Raw genomic sequence first — 16,386 nt, 5'->3', positions numbered from 1 at the left:
TACTATCACTCTGTTGCCCAGGCTGGAGTGCAAACACACAATCTCGGCTCACTGCAACCTCCAACCCCCAGGTTCAAGCGATCCTCCTCCCTCAGCCCGCAGTAGTAACTGGGATTACAGGCATGCACCACGATGCCCAACTAATTTTTGTATTTTTAGTAGAGACAGGGTTTCCACATGTTGGCCAGGCTGATCTCAAACTCCTGACCTCAGGTGATCCACCTGCCTCGGCCTCCCAAAGTGTTGGGATTACAGGCGTGAGCCACCACGCACAGCCAAACCTACTGCTTTTATAGTGGATTGGATGAAGAATAAAGAGTCATGGAGCACTATGATAGGGCAAAAACAGTATGATCTAATGGCATTAAACTGGGGCAACTTAGTAAGGGCAGTATCTTCAGATTCTTTTAGGTATCTCTGTGTCTTTTGAGACAAGGATGCTCATTTCTTCTGTGTGTAGAGAAGGCATCTCTCACATGAGGGTCTTATGATTTGCTTCAGAAGAAGATTGAGAAAATCCTTCCTAGGTTTTATGACTGGCCTGAGGAGAAGGGTAGCAGAAGGTCACAGAGACCTCCCTACTTCTGCCATTTTCTCAGGTTCCTTCTGCTCAAAACATTCTGTATATATGCCAAGATGTCATTATTTTGGAGTAACATGTCCTAAACCCTATCAATGCCTTAGGGCATATTTTCAGATAAATTAAAGCCATCTAAGAAGAAGAAAAATTATAACTAAAAGAGATTATAAACATTGTTCAACATTTATTAGCTAAAAATAAGTTAATTTTTGCAAAATACATTTTATAAATGTTCATATACCTACAGAACATTACTCATGAAAACATATATCTTAAAGTTCCCAAATGAATTACAGGTATCAGTGATGTTATAGGCAATACTTTACATATGAAGTCTTTGATTCTTTTTTGTAAAGCTAATAAGAATCTGTTAATGACCTCTTATTTGGATGTCTTTCTATTTATCAATACCTGTATACACTTATTGAATGTTTATTATGTACCAGGCTTTTTCCTAACTTTTAAATTGATTTCTTATAATCCTCACCCTAGCCCAATGACATAGGCATTATCACTACGTTAAGAAGTTGAGAAATCAAAAATGAGGCTAAAAAGGATGAAATAATTCTCCCAAGATTATATAGCTGTTTAGGGACCAAGCTAGGAGTTAAATTTCTGTAATTTGACTCCAGTGTCAGCACATTTAGATATTATCATGGTTATTAAAGTACATGTTCCATGAAATAGTGCCTATGTATCTTTTCAAAATCCCTCAGCATAAAATGTATTCAAACAACAATTTATATAGTATATATGCTACATCTTTCAACCAATATTTTGAATCACATCCATTTGACTTCCAGATCATAACAAATAAATCCAACAACCAGTCGAAGCCAAGAGGACCACAGACATAACCACCAAGTCTCCCCTTTCCTAGACACTCAAAATCAAAACACCTTAGGCTCGTTCATTTCTCTCTTTGCTTTTCTACTTCTCCATTCTTATTAAAATAACTGTGGTTAGGGCTCTACTACCTCTAGCCTGCCTTGTTTTACAAACTTCCACCACTTTCCTTCTTCAATCAATCATATATATTAGAGCCCGTGTTGGAAAAATAAAATAAACACTATTCCTTTCCACTCATTTGCTTGAAAACTCCATGGATTTCTGAAACAAGTGCATACTTCTCAGTCAGCCTTCAGAACCTGGTAACTGCACCTTACTCTTCCACTGTGTCCTAGAACTCTGTGCAGAGAACTGGTCATCTGCTTCTTGCTTCTGCAATGGGTTTCCCACCAAGAATGTGCCCCTTTTCAATAAATGTACTCAAAGTTTGCTCTTTCGTAAGACCCTGACTCAACCTCTCCCCACAAATATTCAGCATTTCATACTAAATTCCACCAGATTTTCCCATAAATTATGCTTAAAATATTTTATTTTGATTATGTATTCAGTCATAAAATTATTCTTAGAAATGGAAGAAATCTAAGACATTATTTAATTTTACATGTTTCAGATGAGGAATATGGGGGCACTCAGTGTAGCAATACTGACACTTATGTTTCAATACATTGTTCTCTTATTTCCAAATATCACACATTTTTTTTAGTGTCTGGGCAAATCATTACTAAATAGTTGTTGATTGATCAGCACTCATATAACATCAACTTTAAAGACTAGCATATAGACTAATATATATCAGAATTATCTTGAGGGCTGGTTAAATCAGTTAGCTGGGTCCCATTCTCAAAATTTCTAATTCAGTAGGTTTGGGGTGGAGCCTGAGAATTTGTCTCAAATGAGTTCCCAGGTGATGTTGAACCTGCTCATCCAGGAACCATACTTGAAGAAGAGGTGGCCTAGGCTATAAGATGACAAATATAATAACAGCCTATCATAAAAAATGTCATACCTCTGTCCTTAAATTTTCTTTCATTCTATTTTCTTAATTTAATATACAGTGGTATAATAGCAGAAGAAAAATAAAACACAATTGCTTTGTGTTGTTTTGATTTTAGTTTACCTAATTCATTATGTATAAAACATTGGCTTTTCCTTTTATAAATTACTAATTTAATGAACTTAAATACACTATTTTGATAACTATAATTGAAGTTCTTATTTTCCTTATGAAATGAAAAAAAATGGTTTATTCAATATTATTAAAATATATCCCTGCCTAGGTTTTTTTTTTTTTTTTAAAAAGAATGTTGAGATAAAGGCTATTGATCAGAACCATTTACTAATTAATTCTTCATTTCTCACTACTGAGTGGAATCTGCCAATAGAATGGAAGGTCATATCTTTGAGGACTTCCTCAGAGGTACAAAGTGCAGTCACAGCAGTACATAAATGAACAAGCCTAGCAGAAATGACCTCATTTCAGATTAAGAGAACAAGCTGCCCTAGAATTTTTCATGGCTAATGTGCCAAATTCATACCATGCTTTGTCATCAATTTTTATTGAAATTAAACACAAATTGGGAAGTTGTACATGGCAAAAGAAAGCCGCTTATCTTTAAACAGCAAAGCTATTAGTGACTAATGCAGGCATTCTATCACTATTCCTAGGAAAGCTGTGTCTGACATCTGTTATTTTTGTTTATTTTTGTTTTCTACATATGTTCAGATTGTTTTAGATGTGCCATTGTAAATATAACCAAAGCTTTTTATCTCAGTAGCACCTCCTAGAGCAAATAGAGTCTGCCAAGGAAGCTGGCAAAATCAGAACCCTCATCTACACAAACACTGGGACCTGAGATTCATTGATATATATATATTTCATATCTAACACATGCCTAATTATAGACTAGGAAGAAAAATTTAGGGAAAGTATAAGAAATGTATATATAGTGTATACATTTTATTATGAAGTATATTTAGAGTTTCCATAGTCAAACATCTGTTGAATGCTGGCTCTCAAAACATCAACAAAGAAACTTATTAAAAATATTGAGCTGAGTTTATTGCTCATCATACTTAAGAGAACTACCTTAACAAAATTTTAGTAACATCCCAGAGGAGAAAACAAAAGTCTAGACATTGAAATTGTGGAGTCACTTTTAAGACAGTTCTTTCAACATGGGGACTTGGTTAGGATTGGGTAATGATCATAATATAATGGGTTATAAGCAGTAGATGCAGCAAGGGGAGGATGACCAGGCAAGGAGTCCAAAGAGTCATGGAGTATAAATTGTTGTTTGATGCTTTTCTGTGGAAGAATTAATGAGTCCTCGAGAAAATTCGTGGAATTAACGACAAAGAAATTCATCATTTTTTTCTCATCTTGGGCAAGCGTTTTCAGGAATTATAAAGTTACATGGAAGAAGATAGCACAATACTAAAGTCATGTTAATATAGACAGTAAGCTATGCAGTTGATTTTGATTGTCAAATCACTGTAAAATTCTCAAATCCTTAAAGAATATTATCTCTGAACTGGCACTTTTGCTCATTCTTCATTAGGCCATTCCAATGATCTACAATTCTGCTTCTGGGGCAGTGTGCAATATAAATAGTGACTCCCATGGCCACGGGCTCATTTCTACAATTTTTTTTTTTTTTTTTTTTTGGTGACATGGGTTGTTTGGATAAATAATATGTAATGTGGGATCCCAAAACCATATATGAGCCATTCTGTAATCCATGTATAATGGTCCTGGCTGAGGCTCTGTGAGCAAGAACGGCAAATCCACAGTGAGCAAACAGCCCTATTATTGTTAGGGGAAATCCCTGGCCCTTCAAAGGTGGCAAGAGATGAATGTAACTGACATGCACCAAGTGACCAAGTTGGTCTTCTCAGGGAATTATGCCGTATTTAGAGCTCAATGTTGTTTTTTTGTTGTTGTTGAAAGATTGGACATTCAGAGGCATCAGGAGCTAGATCAACTTTATAGTCAATGGGAGGTAGATCAGTGGGAATCAATACTGTTTAGTTCACATGTAGCATCACTCTGTCAATGTCATCAGTTTGTTCACAGGCCTGTGATGTCAGTTGCATGGTGACCTGTGATTGTTCAGTGGCCCTTACATAGTGAATAAATTCTCACAGATGTGAATGTGTGATACAAAAACCTTTACTTGCTGTGCCCCAACTAAGTATCTATTTATATGCCTTTATACCAAAATTTATTGTCTCTAATTTTATCCTTTTTCCTTCCAGGCTTTTCACAAAATAGCCAGTCCATTGACAACTACCTAGTAATCCGTATATATTCTCGCCTCTGATCATTTTTTCTTTCATACTAAATAGATGATCACATATACTGTAACTCCCTCCACTGTCTACCAAGGCCACCCATGAATATGACAGTAATGCAGCTTTCATCCACTTTTGGCTTGCATCCATATATCCAGCCAGCCTATGTGTAAACCAAATTTGGGTTTCTTCATCCTCCTTCAGCTGATTGAACAGAGTGCCCTTATGGCCAAAAGTCTACTGAGAACAAGAATTCCGTGCCACTGTGGTTCATGATATGGGATTTCTGGCAACAGCATAGATCTGCCAGACCTATGGCTCTAGCAGCAGAACTGTTTGAATGACAGCCTTGACCTGCTGCAGTTCCCTTTTCTAGTCCAGACCTAATCAAGGCTTGCAGCTTTCTATTTCATCCAGTATTTCTGCGTGTACAACTTGTCATTTTCACAATCCAAAAAGGCCTACCAGGTGCTGTACTTTTTAATGGTGAATGATGCAACACAATTCTCAAATATTTTGCATTGCAAATGATTAGAGACCATCAACAGCATTAGGAGTTGTGAGTTTTTTGAGTTTTGTAAAAACACAGATTGGCAAGAAATAAAGAGAGCCCATCCTGTACAAGACTTTAGTATTGACAGTTCCAGAATTTCTGAAATGTTATTCTACTGGTGGGCACATTTGGTGCCCAATTATCATGTCTGGTATGGTATGGAGTACAGTCCTAAGAATGATCAAGGAAACTTACTTGTAATTATAAAACGAAACATGAAAGCCCACCTAGTTCTGATATCAGAACTGATTTCTGAGAGGTATGTTTGTGTGTGTTTGGGTATGTGTGTGTGTCCGAGAGAAAAAGATAAGAAACAGAGACATTTAGAGGAAAATTGTATTTGTTTTATTAAGACAATGATTCTGTGGGTAACAAAGACTAAGTAGGAAACCCCACCCAGAAAGAAAATATTATTTGATCTTATCTTTTGTTATTCATGATTATCTTCTTTAATTCCCTGCTTCTTTCCAGCTCCATTATTCTCTATCAACTGTCCACTTAAATTCTCAAAATACAGCAAAATGCATACTATTACCTTTGATTTTCTCATCCTCTTGGGCCTCTAAGCTGTAGATACAGCAAGGAAATAAGCCACTGAAGTGAGAAGGAGCCTGATTCAATCTCTCCTATATGTAGTATGGATAGATTTGGTCATATACTGGGGTATTCATTTCTTATTACTGCTGTAACACATTACCCCAAACTTGGTGGGAAAAAAAAAAATTAATCTCTCACTCTAGAAGTCAGAAGTTCAAAATCCATTTCACTGGTCTAAAGTCAAGGAGTCAGCAGGGCTGAGTCCTCTTTGAGGCTCTAAGGAACCATCCATTTCCTTGCTTTGCCAGGTTGCCTGCTTTTCTTGGCTTATGATCCCTTCCTCTATCTTCAAAGCCAGCAGCATAGCATCTTCAAATTGCTCCCTTTCTCTTCCATTTCTTCCATAAGCACATTTCTTTCTACTTTTCTGTAGTCAAATCTTCTGCCTCCTTTGTATAAAGTCACTTATAATTGTATTTAGGGCCTACCCAGATAATCCAGGGTAACTTCCATTTTAAGATCCTAATTTAACCACTCATGTAAAGTATTTTTTTTTTCCATATAAGGTTATCAGTTCCTGAAATTAAGACATGACTATATTTGGAGAGCATTATTCAGCCTATCACAACCAGTTATGATCAAAGTTGTCGAATGGAATACTTTACTCATCTCTACTCTAGTTTCTGCTCATAATATTTGATTCTTCTGTCACCATCTCTTCAGCTTAGAAAACATACCCTCTAACTATAAACAAACCTAATAAATCAAAGGAAAAAGAACATGTACAAAATTCTTCCTGTGGCTGGCAGATTATTTTAAGGATTCATCCTTAGTTACATTTGAAATTTATTTACTTCAAGAGAATGGTATGAAAATGGAAATAGAGTGGATAATTTGGAGTTGTTTTCCTCAATCTATGAAATAAATTTCAGTTACTATGAGCATTCAAATTAGTAACTAAAGATAAAATGCTCAATATCATCTTTCTATTCTCCTTAGTAGTCAATTTTCCTGACTACATTTGTAATCTTATTTATCCTTCAAAATGTTCTCTAATATTACTTGAAAGTACTGTATATTGTGCTAAGAGCAGAAAGACTCTATATTAGTGTACAACACTGATAAGGCTAACACTTTGAAAAGGTAACATTACCATACTCAATTCCTTCAGGATTTGAAACAGCATTAAATTTATATTCAAAATACTGATGCATTAATGTCTGATAAGAAGATATCTTTTTTAAAAGTTTCTGCAAATTATATACCAATTTAACATGTTTGAAAAGAGTTTTCTAGTAAAGGTACTATACATAACTTATTAGTTGCTATTAACATTGCTTTCCTGTCCATGTGTTCTAAGGATACAACAGAACATGAGAAAACCAGTACACTAAAAGAAACATGTTTCACTGAGTAAGAAAATTCATTTTGTATTTTAAGTCTGCAGAATTGTAATACTTTCTTATATATGTCTTAAGAGCTAAGACATGGATTATCAGAAACAAAGTGGCATAAAAGAGTGTAAAAAGGAAAAAATGTGAAACTGGTTATTATGATATACTGAATGATTAAATGAATTAATAAATATTAGTGTAAAGAAATTTACTTTTCACTTTCCTGTGAACAAAAGACTATATATATATATATGTATTTTATTAGAATTATAGCTAGCAAAATTAAGAAGCATTATTTCACTATAGTAGCCAATATTAACATTTTAAACTTCATAGAATGATAGAATTCATCATTTTATATGATAGTGGTCTGATAGTATTCTATAATATATCACAGTAGCGAATGCTGGCTGGTCACCAGATCTATTTCCCTTTTATTTAGGAACAAAGTTGAGCTATTTTTGTAACATTCCTTTTGATTGGATGTGGTCATACAAATCATTCTGGACAATGGAATGTGTGATGGTTAATAGTGAGTGTCAACTTGATTGGATTGAGGGATATAAAGTATTAATCCAGGGTGTGTCTGTGTGGGTGTTGCCAAAAGAGATTAACATTTGAGTCAGTGGGCTGGGGAAGGCAGACCCACCCTTAATCTGGTGGGCACAATCTAATCAGTTTCCAGCGATTATAAAGCAGGCAGAAAAACATGAAAAGGAGAGACAGGCCTCGTCTCCCAACCTACATCTTTTTCCCATGCTGGATGTTTCCTGCCCTTGAACATCAGACTCCAAGTTCTTCGCTTTTGGGACAAAGACTGGCTCTCTTTACTCCTCAGCTTGTAGACACTCTATTGTGGGACCTTGTGATCGAGTATAAACTCACTGATATATATGTATATATCCTATTAGTTCTGTCCCTCTAGAGAACCCTGACTAGGACAGGAATGTGAGCAGAGGTATACCACTTCTGTCTTCTACATGGGACCTTTTATGAAATTTCCTTTTGAGCTGACATGATGTAGATGGACAAAATGATCTTAGAAGCCATATGTTGATGATAGTACAGCAATTAAATGGGAAAGATGTGTATTCCTAAGTACTATCTTACAGAAGAGTCATCCATGAATCAGAACTTCAGGAAATCAAGAAATAAGCTACTATTTTGTTTAAGCCAGCATATAGTTGTATGTGACTGAAGCTACTATTACACTAAATGCTATAATTTGCAATCATTTGTCTGAAAACACAAAACTCAAACAAACGAGCATGTCTTCTACTTAAAGAAACTAAGCTGAATCAATTGTCTATACATGATGGATCTATCTTGAAAGAAATATAAAACAGCATCTTCATTTTTAAGAAATATGATTTAGGCTAACAGATATTAATAACTTTAGGAGAACAAAATCATCTAAAATAATTTGGACAAAAAAGAGGGAGTTAATAAGGTAACAGGATGAAGAGAAACAAAACACAGGACATAAAAGAACTTTTATAAGCTGTCAGGTGTTTGTAATTCTTTATTAAAACTATAAACCTATATTATAACTATCTCAGACTGTTTATATACAAAACCCTACCAGTGCCACCCTGGGGTTATTAATTTATAAAGCCACCACTCTGCACTCTCTCCCTATCTCAATTGACATTTCCGAAAGGGAACTGGCAGAGCAGTATTTCCCCATCGTGTAAGTAGACCTGGACTATTTTAGCAGCATGAATTTTTACAAAGTTTCTCAACAGTGAGATAAGGTCTTCTTACCTTAATCTCAAGTGTCTTTTAAATGTTAGAAAGCATTTCATCAGGAGATCGAGACCATCCTGGTCTACACGGTGAAACCCCGTCTCTACTAAAAATACAAAAAACTAGCCGGGCGAGATGGCGGGCGCCTGTAGTCCCAGCTACTCGGGAGGCTGAGGCAGGAGAATGGCGTGAACCCGGGAGGCGGAGCTTGTAGTGAGCCGAGATCGCGCCACTGCACTCCAGCCTGGGCGACAGAGCGAGACTCCCTCTCAAAAAAGAAAAAAGAAAGCATTTCAAAAACACATTTGCAGAAAAAATAAAAAAATAAAACAACAAACAAAACATAGGAAGTACATTTCTCAGCACACATTGCAAATAACCTTCAAAGATCACAGCTGTAAATCAATGGAAAATGATGAAAATATCAGGCATTGTAAACATTCAAGCCCAGAAATGGCATGAACAATGTATCCCCCTATTTTTTTCAAAAATGCTTTCAGTTTTGTAAAAAAAAATATTAGTAACAATATCAATTCTCAGGCTATTTCTAAGAAGAATAAATAAAATACAATATTGCTTTCAATTGCTCAAGTGGAGAAAAATGTTCTAGTTTCTAACTCTGCCTTTTATCATTTAGCAGAAGCTAAAACAAATGATAATAAATAGTCAAAAAGGGGGAAAAGGCTAACACATCTAAAGAAATATGTTCATGCAGTCTTCAACATGGCTTCCTAAAGATTTTACAAAGTACTGATTTAGTCTTTTTAAAGCTGCCTTAACAACTTCACTAGGGATATGCTAATCCAACTGTCTGGCAGATGGAATGCTAATGCTTTGACAACTGGCAGGGAAGGATCCTTTACAAATTGCTTGTTACTTCATTGTGATTTTGAAACATCCTCTAGAGAATAACTGTCATTACATTCCTTAATGTTACATTATAACTCATAGACTCTGACACCGTCATTTAGCTGAGGCAGCGGGTTATTAGCCAAACTGCTGAGGGAGAGTTTATCATTTGAAGAATTCCAAAAATCAAATTAAATAAATAAACTATAGCATAAGGACAGATCTCATCCCTCTATAGGTGATTGACTTTTACCTATGAACTAAAGTATTCGGTTTGTGTTTGTCTTTGATCAAGATCAAGTAATTCAATTGACCTAAATGCACATAATGAGTTATATATTAACCAAAATGGTAGCTCCAAGACATACCTTCTTAAACCGTCTATTGGCAAAGTATCAATCTCTAATGAGCTGATTATTCAGGAAAACCAGCTGTCTAAATCATCCAGTAACTCTAATTAGTTAATATGTGTGACTGTGCTGGTTTCATACAATATCAGCACATCCTGGTTGCTCAAACATTATTAAAATCAATTATGAATACTGGGAATAGTAAAATGAAGAGATAATTATTGGGGCAGATGATTATTTGAGGAGATATTCTAGGCAAATTTCAAGCTAATCAGTGTGTTTATCGAAGGAAAGGAAGGGGTGAGGAAGCTTCCTGAAAAATAGAGATAGCCAGTGAGTCAGGTGTGCTGATTGTTAAATTTTAAGAAACTTTGTAAGCCAGTTTGTTAAACACAACTATTCTTTTAAAAATAAGTTATATAACCTTACAATTAAATCATTTATACTAAAATTGAAATACATAGTCAAAACCATCATTTCATCATTATTTTACTATATTTAACTGTTATCTACACTTGTGAATTTATTTGTTATTGCTGTAAGGAAAAAGTACCCTGTAACTTTATACTGACTCACAAACGTCCTGAAAATTTAACAATCAGTTGTCAAAAGCTGAAAGGTGGTGGCTTCAGCACACCACTGACTACCTCCATTAATCAAATTCCTTCCCAACTCTGAGTTCAATGGTGACTCATTGATAGCTTGGAATTGGCCATAGTGAATGGATTTACACTACAGAAGTAAGCAAATACTACAGTTTGGTATTTAGATCGCTGAAGATAATCATCATTCTGTTGCAAACCTATAGGGTTAGTTCACATCTCTGTAAGCAAATACAGAACCTTTCTGCTAATTCTGAGTTGGCAAATATATGATAACTCCAGTTCCACACGTGTTATAACAGCAGTTATATCTTTGAATTGGCTTAATAAATTATGTAGGACATAATGCATGTTTGTTTGAATTCAAATTCCAGAGCTTGTCAAGTAGCTGGGATTTTATCTAATAAATGTTGTAAAATACAACTAAGTCCAATAAAAAAGATGTACTTGGAAGACAGATAAAACTAACTGATTTTCACAAACAGCAGTATCACCAAGCACCTATTATTTAATGAAAAAATATTCATTTAAATATGGCAGGATAACTTAAATAGCTAAAATTGATATGTAAGTATCATTTGGAGTAATAGTTCTCCAACAGACAGATTTAAAAAAATTATTAAAACTACTCTACTAACGTATGGGCTTTTTTTTTTTTTCACTAATCTTAACGATGATTTTGAATTTTATCCATTGAACCTCTACAAAAATCTTAAGTTCTTCACAATTCTTCTTAGATATTGTTCTAAAGAGTCTGATTTATTTTAGTGTTATTCTGGTTATAAGTATCTTAGGCATCATCTCACTGTCTATAACCTGAGAAGGAAAGAATCATATCTGTGACTTGCTGTTAAGTTTAATTATCAACCTGCTAGGCAGAATTGCACTTACTGCAAGTGTAAAAGTCCCTTGTTACGTTAGCCTGCTCTTCTACTCACAGGAACACTGTCACTTACAAACCTTGCCCTGCTAAATGCAGACTGCTGGATCTTTCCTTAGCAACACTTCCTTTTCTACTCTGTTGGGTTCTCTTCGCTTTCAAAATTAATTCTCAACTAACCTGGACAATACTGTGATGTTTATTTCCTTCAAAATGATTTGTACCCCAGTAAATTATAACCATTCAGATGCGTGTTTTGCACATAGAAAGCTATTCTTGCTTATCCTTTTTCTTTTGTTAATAATAGAATTTAGGCATTGTTTAAATTATTTGCCTAAGTTTTTTAAATAAATAGTATAGAATTTATTTTGAAAAATAAAATAAAGAGCCCAGGATTTTTAAACATTCAAAAATTAGGAATACAGAGTGGCCACTTTTCAAACAAAAAAAGCATTGTCCTCCAAAAAGTCTTTTAGAAATAAAATTTAAAAATACAACTATTGTTTACCTACTTTTGAAATAATTGTGAATTATGTTGGATGTTAATAATAAATAAATTCCCTCTAATTCAATTCACTGGCAATGGAATCATCCTATTTCATCCACCCACTCTCAACATGCTTTGTTCCAACATTACACACTAAAACAGAGTCTTTTTACAGAAGACTACATTGTTTTGGTGTACTGTTATTTTGAAACCAGAGATAGGAATGCAAAACAAGTCTATTTAGAATGAATTGTCAAAACAACATCTGGTTTTGACAGATTTTGCTTAAATTGCTGATTGTTCAGCATCTGAAATTACTTTCCTCTTAGTGCGTTTTTTTAATATGAACATGAAGTTTTCCACTAAGACATATCATAAATAAATAAGATTCATTCTCTTATGGCCTTTTCAAATGTGAATGAATTCAAAGACTCTTAAACAGAAGAAAAAGAACACTAGATCATATGCTTATTACACAAGTATCTAAAACCTCTAGGGTCAGACTTGGAAATCTGTTCTTTTTTCTCATGTGGATAAATCTAGTTTAAAAATGTGTGAGTGTGTGTGTGTGTATGTGTGTCTTCACTTTTTATATTCATATTAATTTCAATTTATTGAAATAAAGGTATCAGCAGGATGTTTGTATTATATTTTCATACTACAGTTTTTCTGCTTAACACACCAATAAAACAGATGTTGCTCACTGACAATGTACCATAGCCACTTACAGTGTGTAAAATTTGCATGCATTTGGTTATTTGAACCTATAAATATATGAAAAAATAAGCATTGTCTTGATTTCTGTTTCCATTATAGACAGCAAAAAAAGATATAAATAGGGCCATGGTACAGTGATTTAATTGTAGGAGGAAAAAGCTTTATCACTGGAGAAACACTTGTGAAGTTTACAACCCTGAGACACAGGCTTCCCAAAAGATTGAGTTTTAATCAGCTTACGGAAGGCTCCCATTCCAACACACTATACCACCATACCAATGGTGCTTTCATATGATAGAAGTGAGTTCTAAAGCTGAACTAGCCGTAAGGTACAGACTTTCTAGAAGAGGTACTTAGGAAAAGCCCAAAGTCAAGAGCAAAGCTAAAAACAAAGACACTAAAGGAATCTGAAGACTCTAGAACTGCAACAAAAATAAAGAATACCTTTCTTGGGTTCATCAGTAGACATAACACAGCCAAGGAAATAAGCAGTGAACTTGAAGGTAACTTAATAGAGGCTTCCTAAACTGAAAGGCAAAGAGAAAAGGAATTGGAAAAAAAATGAATATGAATATTCACAATAATTTCAGAGGATGTAATATATGTGTGAATATAACATCAGAAGAAGAAACAAACAAACAAACAAACAACAACAACAAAAAAAAAACAGAAGAAACAGAGAGGAAGAAATATTTGAAATAGTAATGGCTAAGAACTTTTAAAAATTAATGATAGACACTAAATCACAGATACAGCAAGTTCAGAGAACATCAAGCCGAATAAAGACCAATAACCCCACAGGTGGGCATGTCATTAAAACTGCAGAAAACTAACAAATAAAAAAACAATTTCTTACAAGAAGCCAAAGGAAAATACATCTTACCTACAGAGAAACAAGGATAAGAATTATAATAGCCTTTGTGCTACAATTAAAAAGATACTTAGTCTTTATCCCTAATTCCTGGCACAGAGCTGCTAAATCCCTAGGAATTTCCTGAGTAATAAGACTAACTTTGTTATGCTAGAGAGGCTACACATATGAAATATATTGTATTTTATATACACACACATATTTACATGTATTTATTTGTATATATATGTGTATGTGTGTATATACACAAATATTATACACACACATATGCACACACATATTTTTGTAAACCAAGTCTCCTCTTTGTTAATTGAGTACTATTTCTTCACATCTACTGTCTTTGGTCTGGAAGTGCCTCCATATAATAAATTATAAACATTAGTGAGAGTAAATTACTAAGCTTTCCAAATAAGACTACATATATTTGAATAAATGTTTTCTTTTTAATGGTGTACTTAGGCATTTATACATTTCTCCATTACTCAATATGATTTCAAACTCTTCTTTGGTAAGCTCTATAAATGAAATATTATCAATATAGGAAATCAGACTGAATATTGATACTCTCACCTTATTTTATTTATTTTTTTCCTAAAGGCTACATGCATAGCCTGATAACCCAATTGATTTGAATAACAAGTTCAAACAAAATTAAATATGGCTGTCCGAAAGGTAATTTTTACCTTGAAATATTTACCTAAATTGGACATATTTAAAGTAACGCACTACAAGTTTTTCAGGCTAGTCCCAAAAGTGAGTTTTAAGAGAGATCATATTAAAGTATAAATAGGAGACACTTTGGCAGCTTCTGCCAGACCATGTTCTCTACTGCATGCCTTTTCTATCCCCGTAGTTAGGGGCTCCAAAACATGATGTTTGTACTATATGCTCATGCCCCCTTACAAGTGATCATCATAGAAACAGATAGACATCCACATCCACAGTAGGATGGGATCAAAGATCAAAATATGTAATCAGAGAATTCTAAGTAGCTGCATTCTACTATGTAAAAGAAAAGATGCAAAGTTAATTAGTATAAAAAAATAAGATGATGACTTTCCAGTTCATTCCTACAGATGCTGCCTTAGACCTGGCCATTTCCCTATCCTTAGGTTCCATGATGTCCCACAGCAAAATGTTGGGGCTCAGCAAAATGATACCCCAAGTATGGTGCTTTGACTTGTTGAGTACGACTCACTCTTGAACCATGGAGGACTTACAGGCACTAGCCACCCACATAGTGAAAACTTCACACATATATTTTGAATCCCCTAAAATTTGACTACTAATAGCCTACTGTTGACCAGAAGCCTTACCAATAATATGAACAATTACCACACATTTTGTATGTTATATATATTATATACAACATTCTTGTAAGTAAGCTAGAGAAAACAAAATGTTATTGAGAAAAACATAAAAAAGAGAAAATATGTTTACTACATATTAAGTAGAAGTGTATTATCCTCATCATCTTTACATTGAGTAGGCTAACGATGAGGAGGAGAAAGAAGGGGGGTTGGTATAGCTCTCAGAGGTGGAAGAGGTAGACGAGGTAGAAGTGAGGCAGAAGAGGCAGATATACTTGGTGTAATTTTTATTTTTAAAAAATCTGCGTATAAGTGGACCCTTGCCATTAAACACTGTGCTGTTCAAGGATCAACTGTACTTTGCACTAAGGAAACAGCTTCAGAACCAAGGTCTCTCTGACTTTCTCCCACACCCTCTTCTCATCTTTTGACCCTCTGCCTCTCGCGAAGCACAGAGAGGGGCTTTTCCTAAAATTCCCTTATCTGGCTAAGGAAAATTCCTCCAGAATAAATGCAGTTGTCTTGGGGCCCACCCCTATAATCTCACCAAACAGAAGATTAACTCCCAGGAAGGAAGACTAGAGTTGACACCACACACAGAGCCATAGGAATTTTGTCCCAGGCTATTATCTGTTCTTTGGACCTATTTATCTCCCCTAAAAATTATTTACTCTTCCTCTAAAATTGCCTACATTTCCCACTTCCCTCTTTCCTATGAAGAGGATATTTAATCTTCAATCATCTGGCCCATCTTTGAGTTCTCATACTTTGTGTGACTCCCATTCACATGAGAGAATGCCTTTCCTCCTGTTAATCTGTCTATTGTCAGTTTATTTCAGCAGACTTAATTATCAACTTGTCAGAGAGAAAGTTTTAACTTTCCTACAATAACATAATAAATCTTTCCTTTATTGTGTTAGGTAGTTTAGGCTATCAAGTTGCTGCCCAAGTACCTTGATTAATTCTATCTTCATAGATTAGGAAGTGATTTAGACTACTGCTATCAAACTGTAGTTCATGGACAGGTACTAATCCATAAAATATTTGATATTGTCACTGATAATATAAGGAAAATGTACCAGATTGTAAACCAACTACTTCATGACTTTAAAGCTTTTTTTAATGGCAAAACTTTATCAAAGAAGGAAGTGGTAAACTGATTTATATTCCAGCATATGCTCCTTATCACCTTTCAAACCTATAATAAACAGACCACATAAAAAAACTGAATTAGTAACTTAGAACTGCCTCATAAAGAAAATCCCAAGCCCAGACACGATTTTGGTAAAGTTTACAAAAAATTAGAGATGAAATAATACTATTTCTTCACATTTTCTCCCAGAAAAAGAGAGGAAGCGAGGAATAGTTAC

The sequence above is a fragment of the Colobus angolensis genome, unplaced genomic scaffold (genome assembly GCF_000951035.1).
Source record: "Colobus angolensis palliatus isolate OR3802 unplaced genomic scaffold, Cang.pa_1.0 Scaffold153, whole genome shotgun sequence".
Taxonomy (NCBI): domain Eukaryota; kingdom Metazoa; phylum Chordata; class Mammalia; order Primates; family Cercopithecidae; genus Colobus; species Colobus angolensis.
This window is presented reverse-complemented; position numbering follows the sequence as displayed.